This window comes from Callithrix jacchus, chromosome X (genome assembly GCF_049354715.1).
Source record: "Callithrix jacchus isolate 240 chromosome X, calJac240_pri, whole genome shotgun sequence".
Lineage (NCBI taxonomy): Eukaryota > Metazoa > Chordata > Mammalia > Primates > Cebidae > Callithrix > Callithrix jacchus.
In genome coordinates, this window is record NC_133524.1 from 62,902,229 (window position 1) to 62,908,437 (window position 6,209).

Consider the following 6,209-nt stretch of genomic DNA (forward strand, 5'->3'; position numbering starts at 1 on the left):
CATGTGATTTGAAGACCATAGAGATGGGTTCAAATTTCAGCTTTGCCACTAATTTGCTTTGTGATACTGAGCATTTCCTTTTATCCCTCAGAGGCTCTGCTTCTCAATTTTGACAATGGGTTTTTTCATTAGATAATGACTCACTTCTGGCATTCCAGGTTTCCCTCAACTATTCTGGGAAAACCTCTTTGACCCACAGGCAGAGCCTAGGGCAGCCAAGTGCTTTCCGCTCTCTCTCTCTGCAGCTTGGAAAGTTAGTGTCTGTTGAAAGTCAGCTGGGAGTTGGTGGAGGCAGGGCAGTGTTCTGCTACTATTGCTGCAGTAGCAGACCCTTTCACAACAGCATTGTTTTGTCATTTCGCACCCAGATTTCCGTTGGCTAACCTCAGTCTTATCTTCCTCATTTCTGTTTCCTGTTGAAGACACCAAGGGCCCTTCAAAACACACAACCTTCTTGCTCACGGCATAAAGCCCAGTTCCATCTGGCCTCTGCAGGTTGGCTCAGCACTGGGGAACCAGTGTCCCCTCCATGACCAAGGCACCACTCCACTGACAGGTATGGTATCAATTTGCCCTCTCTTCTTGCATTCCCAAGCTAGGGCAGTGTCTATGGCAGCCAAGGGTGGCTTGGATCTGCCCATCCCATTTTCCTCAGCCCCTCCTCAGGGATCAATGTCAAAGGTGGGAGGAAGAAGGTTTCTATTGACCTTCCATCCTGGAAGGACTAGTAGTGGGGAAAAGGGGATAGGATATTTTCTATCCAATTAGGATGTTTAGGAGAAAGTCACATGGAAGTGAAATGTTCTTTGGACACAGGAGTCAGAAAATCTGAGTAGCATTCCTGGTTCTACCATTTATCCAGTGTGTATCTTTGGGAAAGTCCTTTCTCCAATCTAGGACTCAGTTTTTTTCACCCCTTTCGTAAAATAAATAAATCAATAAATAAGAAAAGAATGATCAGATAAGTGCTGTCTAGAGACTTTTAGTTATTAGATTCCATATTTTTATGATTGTCAGCCCTCTGTCAAGAAAAGATGAGAGTAATCTTTGCATATATAACTGTGGGTAGGGCTGAACAAATCCAAGAGGAGGGTAATCCATATAGCACTCTATGAGAGGCATGGCTCAAAGATGAAAGCCTCTTCTCTAGTCCAATTTTTGACTCCTGGAAGTTCAAAATTGCAAGGCTCTTAGAGACCAGGTACATGTGGAAAAAGCAACTGAGGTCCAGAAAGAGGAAGAAAGGGACTTGCCCAAGGTCATACAGAGAATCTGTAACAGAGCTGGGTCTGGACTCCCAGGCCAGTCCTCTTTTTGCTCTGTCCTTGGAGGACAGAGACATCAAGCAGCAGGACCTGTCCTGTAACTGACTCAGTTGGGCCTCCTCATAGTAGAGGCAGTCTGGATTTTTAAGGCATGGTCCTGAGGCCTTCTTCTTTTCTTCTATTCTTCTTTCAGATACTTGGCTCACTCTGAGTGTTCAGAGATTCCCAGACACCTACCTCTCCTACTTCTGGTCAGTTCCCTCCAATTCCCTCCATAAAAACTGACCCATCCTTTGTGTCAATAATAGTGGCTTTGTGAAGCTCTTTAATAGAGGATTTTGCATTTCTTATGGGAAAAAAATGATGTTATTCCAAGTAATGTAACAGACAAAGAAAAGAGCTTCCAAATTCCTTTAATATCATCCCACATAGACATTTGTCTCTTCTTTCTATGGGTCTGGCCAACATTTCTCAACTGAACCTAATTTTCTTATATATACTCCATTGGAGAGGCATGGACTACAACAGCAAGAGTGGAAATGAAGCCAGTCTAGTTTCAGCTCAGCCACCAACTTCTTCCATCAATATTAGAGCAATATTGTCTACAAGGATTTCAAAATTTTGAAGTACTAAGAATTTTCAGCCTTTTCAGCCTTTCATGCCTTCTTTCCAGGCTTTCTGGGGGTGAATAAAGTCAGAGTCAGAGAGGGCATTCAAAAGGTTGTGAACACCTCCATCTTATCTAGGTCTTCCTACTGGAGCTGGTAGGTAATGAGGGTAATGATACCAAAAAGGTAAAAATACATTTCTCTTTTTCCTGCCATCCCCAACTCAGACTCTGTTAATCAGCTTGCTTGGCTGGTCTCCAACCACAGGTCCGGGGGATGAGCCAAGGTCCTTTTGAGCTCCGGTATGGGAACCTCTGGAAAGCTTAGCAACACTTTCCAACAACTTTGCCAGGTAAGTCTTCTTGTCCTCATTTCCAGAGAAGACAACTGAAGCCCAAAGAAAGACTTGCCCAAGCCATGATTATCTAGTTGACGACCAAGACAGCATCAGAACACAAGTTTGTCTAATTTTTTCATACCATATCTGGTGACCATAACTGCTGCTTTTGCTGCTGGGTGACTTAGGCTGGATTGAGTAGGTAGAAAAGAGCCTTAGTTTTAAGGTTACTGATAGAACTTAAATTGAAGGGGTATGTTACCCTCTTACATTCAATTAAAAGAGTTGAACAAGAAAAAACATTGAGTATTTTCTTGCTGAAAGACAAGGCTGAATCCCTCTGTCTTGCCTTGGCTGGGACAGGGCTTTCTGGTCTCATGGGGGCAGTTTTCCATTTTTGGTAACCTTGAGATGTTTGCCACTTTTCAATTGACAGTATTTGATGTAGACCAGCTACCTGCTCACAGATAAACTGCCACAGCTGGTAAGGGCAGTAATTTGACCCCAGCAACCTGGCATTTTTAGCAACAAGTTCTGAGTGTTGCCAAGGGAATTCTCCCAGAAGTTTCAGACCTGACCCTTCTTCTTCCCTATTGCCCTGGTGGCTTGTGTGTTCAGTGATCCCAAATGCAGCATTGCAAAGGTACTGTCTGTTTTTTCCCTCTTTGTTGCTGTGTCTCCCCTTTCCTAGAGGGATATACAGAGAAGGGAGGCAAAAAAAAAACAAAAACAAAAACAAAAAAAACGAGGGAAGCTGTGTAAGGCATAGTGCTGAACACTGTAGAAAACTTATTGTATAAACTTTATGAGTCTCCTCCCCAACATGAGCCTTCGTTCTCTCATTTATAACCTAAGCGAGTGAGACTAGATGATCTTTAAAGGCACTTTAATAACTGCCATTCTTGAGTCCCTATGGGACAAGAGGATCATGTTAGGCAAGGCTGAGACCACGAGAAATCAATGTCACACCTGTCCAGATTCTGCTAAATCAATTGCCAATAGCTCTTGCTTTCATTTTGGTGTTACAATCACTATTTTTTTAAGTATTTGTTATGTATTGAATACTGAACCAAAGGCTTTATGTGCATTTTCTCCTATCATTCTCACAATAACCTTATGAGGTGGGTATTATGCTTACATACATTTTGTGGGTGTAGCAAACTTGTGCTCAGAGAAGTGAAATGATTTATCCAAGGCTCCCTGACTAGCTAATGGAAGAGCTAGGATTTAAGCTCATGTTTAACCTCAAAGCCTATGTGTATAACCACAACACTGTGAAAACACAGCTTGGGGGAACTGAGAAGACGGAGCAAACATGCTGACTCTGGGGTCTGGTACTTTCCCCAAGTCAGAGAGTCAGGATGACGACCAAATTTTCCCCTCTTTGCTTCATAGAGGAACCCACTGAAGCTTGGGACACCTAGAAATGCCATAGCTACAGGACTCAGGTCTGAGGAGCTTTCAGCTGAGCACTGGGTGTCAATCAGGCCTTCCCCACTTATCCTTAGGATCTCTCTTCTGGTTAGGAACCTTATGCCTATTCCGCTCAATTCCCTATTCCGGTGCTTTGGCTGGTCCTTTCAGCAAGTTCTCTGGGGCTAAGAGTATTACGTTATCACTTCTTTCTCTCTTTTTCCCTCCAGGGTCACATCTCCCAGGAAGAACTCACTTTCCCGCAGAAGCCCCTGGCCTGGCCTCCTGCAGTGCCACGCTCCGTGTATTTGACAAGCTGAGTTAGACACTCCGTGTGGTAGAGTGTCAGTTTGTCAAATACCCCAAGTGTGACACATGCTTAGCAGCTCCAGACCAGGGCAGATGGGATATAACAGATGAACTGCCAGCTGCATACAAGGATGCTCACCAAACACCAAGTTCTCATGAGTTATTTTATGTGACTTTGCAGGAACTGATGCATTGTATCTGAGGACACCAGGGGAGAAGTGTGGCATCTGTGGGCAATACAGCCCTGGGCTTCGTCTACATACATCACGAGAGTGCTGATGGGGGCACAATAGTCTCAAAAATGTATAAAAGGTCCAGGAATAGAAGTGATCTTTGATACATTATTATTTTCTTCCTTCACATTCTCCTCCCAGAGTCTCCCATCTAGGACACCAGAATTCTCACACAATCATCATAGCTTATGTGAGAAAGCAGGGCTTAGAAATTCACTTTCTTGACACTCAGTCTTGGCTTCTAAACACTCCTTGACCTTGCCTACCTCCTCCCTTTTCCACATGTCTTTTCATCTATGAATACTTTCCCCATTTATTTCTGCCTATTCAAGTCTTCCCCACATTTCCTGGCCTAGCCAAAGTCCAGTGTTTCCAGAGACTTTTAAAAGTCAATTTATACTTTTTCCTTCTTCACTCACAAAGCACTTCTTGCCCGGGCCCTGGTATATGCCTCTTCCTCTCTTACTAACAGCACCTCTTGAATTGTCAATTAACTTTTCTAGGGGGGTATTGTTGAATTCCCAACTAGATTGTGAGCTTCTAGAAGACAAGGCTATGTATCTTTGATTGCTGTCTCCCCTACCACAGCCCAGTAGTTTGGTTACAGAAAAAAATAAACCTTTATTGATTGATTGACTTTCCACTAGTCCACTAGCTTTAGGCTTTGGGGCCAAATTCTACCCTGGATTTTGAACATGAAATCGAAGTGCATACACCAAATGTTATAGAGCATATTAGGTAGTAGCCAACATGAAGGGTTTTTTCTTCCTGAGAAACAGTGTCAAGGGCTGGAAGAAAAGGACGAAAGAGTAGATTCATAGGGCAAATAAATTTTGGTATTACTTGGTTACACAAAGTTATACAGGTGTTTTACTACAGGATTTTTCAGAGCCTTTAATAGTCTAATGTTACATTGACAATCTCAAAGATGAAACCGTAGAATGAGGCATTTGCCACACTTAACTGATCATGAATTTTTTTCCCACAGGAAAAAAAACTTTTCCTATGTGTCAATGGCCCATTAAGCCAAATTTGGGAAAGTGTCCTAGAGAAACTTTACACCTTCTCTCTGTTCTGGAGATCTTTTCCTCTTTTCACTTGTCTACTTTCTCCACCCAGCCACCCACCTAAGAAAGGTCCCATGTTATCACCTCATTTTTGTTTAGCCTATCCTGCAGCTTTGAACTATCTCTATACATAGGAATTTTTTACTAGTTTGTCCTATATGAAAAAAATGCTCAGTTTTGAGACAAAGAAGATCCAGATGCTGCAATAAATATATGCACTGAAGAGTTCATGGGGCTGACTTTTGGTCTCTGCTCTACCACTGACTTGGTTGTTGTTCCTCTCCGAGCTTCATTTTCTCATCTCTAATATGGGAGTATTAGAATCAGTAATCTCTAGGCTCTTTAAGATGAATGATTTTGAGATATCCCTGGGAGTCCTTAGCTCTTAGGGAGAAGTGTGCCTGGATTTGTGGCTCGTTTAACCAGTGAAAATGCAACCAGGATTCTCTCCCCAACACCTGAAACTCATTTTTTGATGGGTAGCAGGGAAAGATAATGGGTATTTTCAAAGGCTGTAGGGGCTGGACACAGAGTTGTTTCATGAAGGAAGGTGAGGTTTCCACCGGGTGGAGACCCTATTTCAGAGGCTTGTAAGCACCATGGGAAAGAAAGAGTTGTTCCTTTCACCAACTAGGTGAAGCCAGCATCTGCAATGAGGAAAACGTTGAGGTTTTTACCGTGGATCAGGCATGTTAGTGAAGTGGTGGATTCCTTTTTGTTACTTTCGTGTACTATTTTGACATCTGTAATCATTGCAAAAGGGGAGCAGCTCCTTGTGAAACATGAGCTGTCCTTGGGGCTACATGGGAACCAGAAGCTGCAACATGGCAGCTTCTTTGAAGAGTGCGGAAGTTGATTTGACATTAATTACATGGGGAAAAGAAAGCTGTGTAGACCTGGGTCGGAACAGGTTCTCACAGAGGAGCCTTATTTAAAGGTGCAGGAACTTATGTGCACATACAAACTCACACACAAAC

At 43.0% G+C, this 6,209-nt stretch overlaps 1 long non-coding RNA gene across 2 annotated transcripts; it reads left to right on the forward strand.

The window, feature by feature from the left end:
• The first annotated feature begins 493 nt into the window (after nt 1-493).
• On the forward strand, nt 494-5,462 carry LOC100894332 (uncharacterized). Of its 2 annotated transcripts, none has more exons than XR_004738596.3 (3): nt 494-556; nt 2,101-2,225; nt 3,854-5,462. It is a non-coding gene; the product is annotated as an uncharacterized LOC100894332 (long non-coding RNA). The 2 variants fall into 2 exon arrangements; XR_004738597.3 differs by having other exon boundaries at nt 2,141-2,225; nt 3,854-4,799.
• The last annotated feature ends 747 nt before the right edge of the window (nt 5,463-6,209 follow it).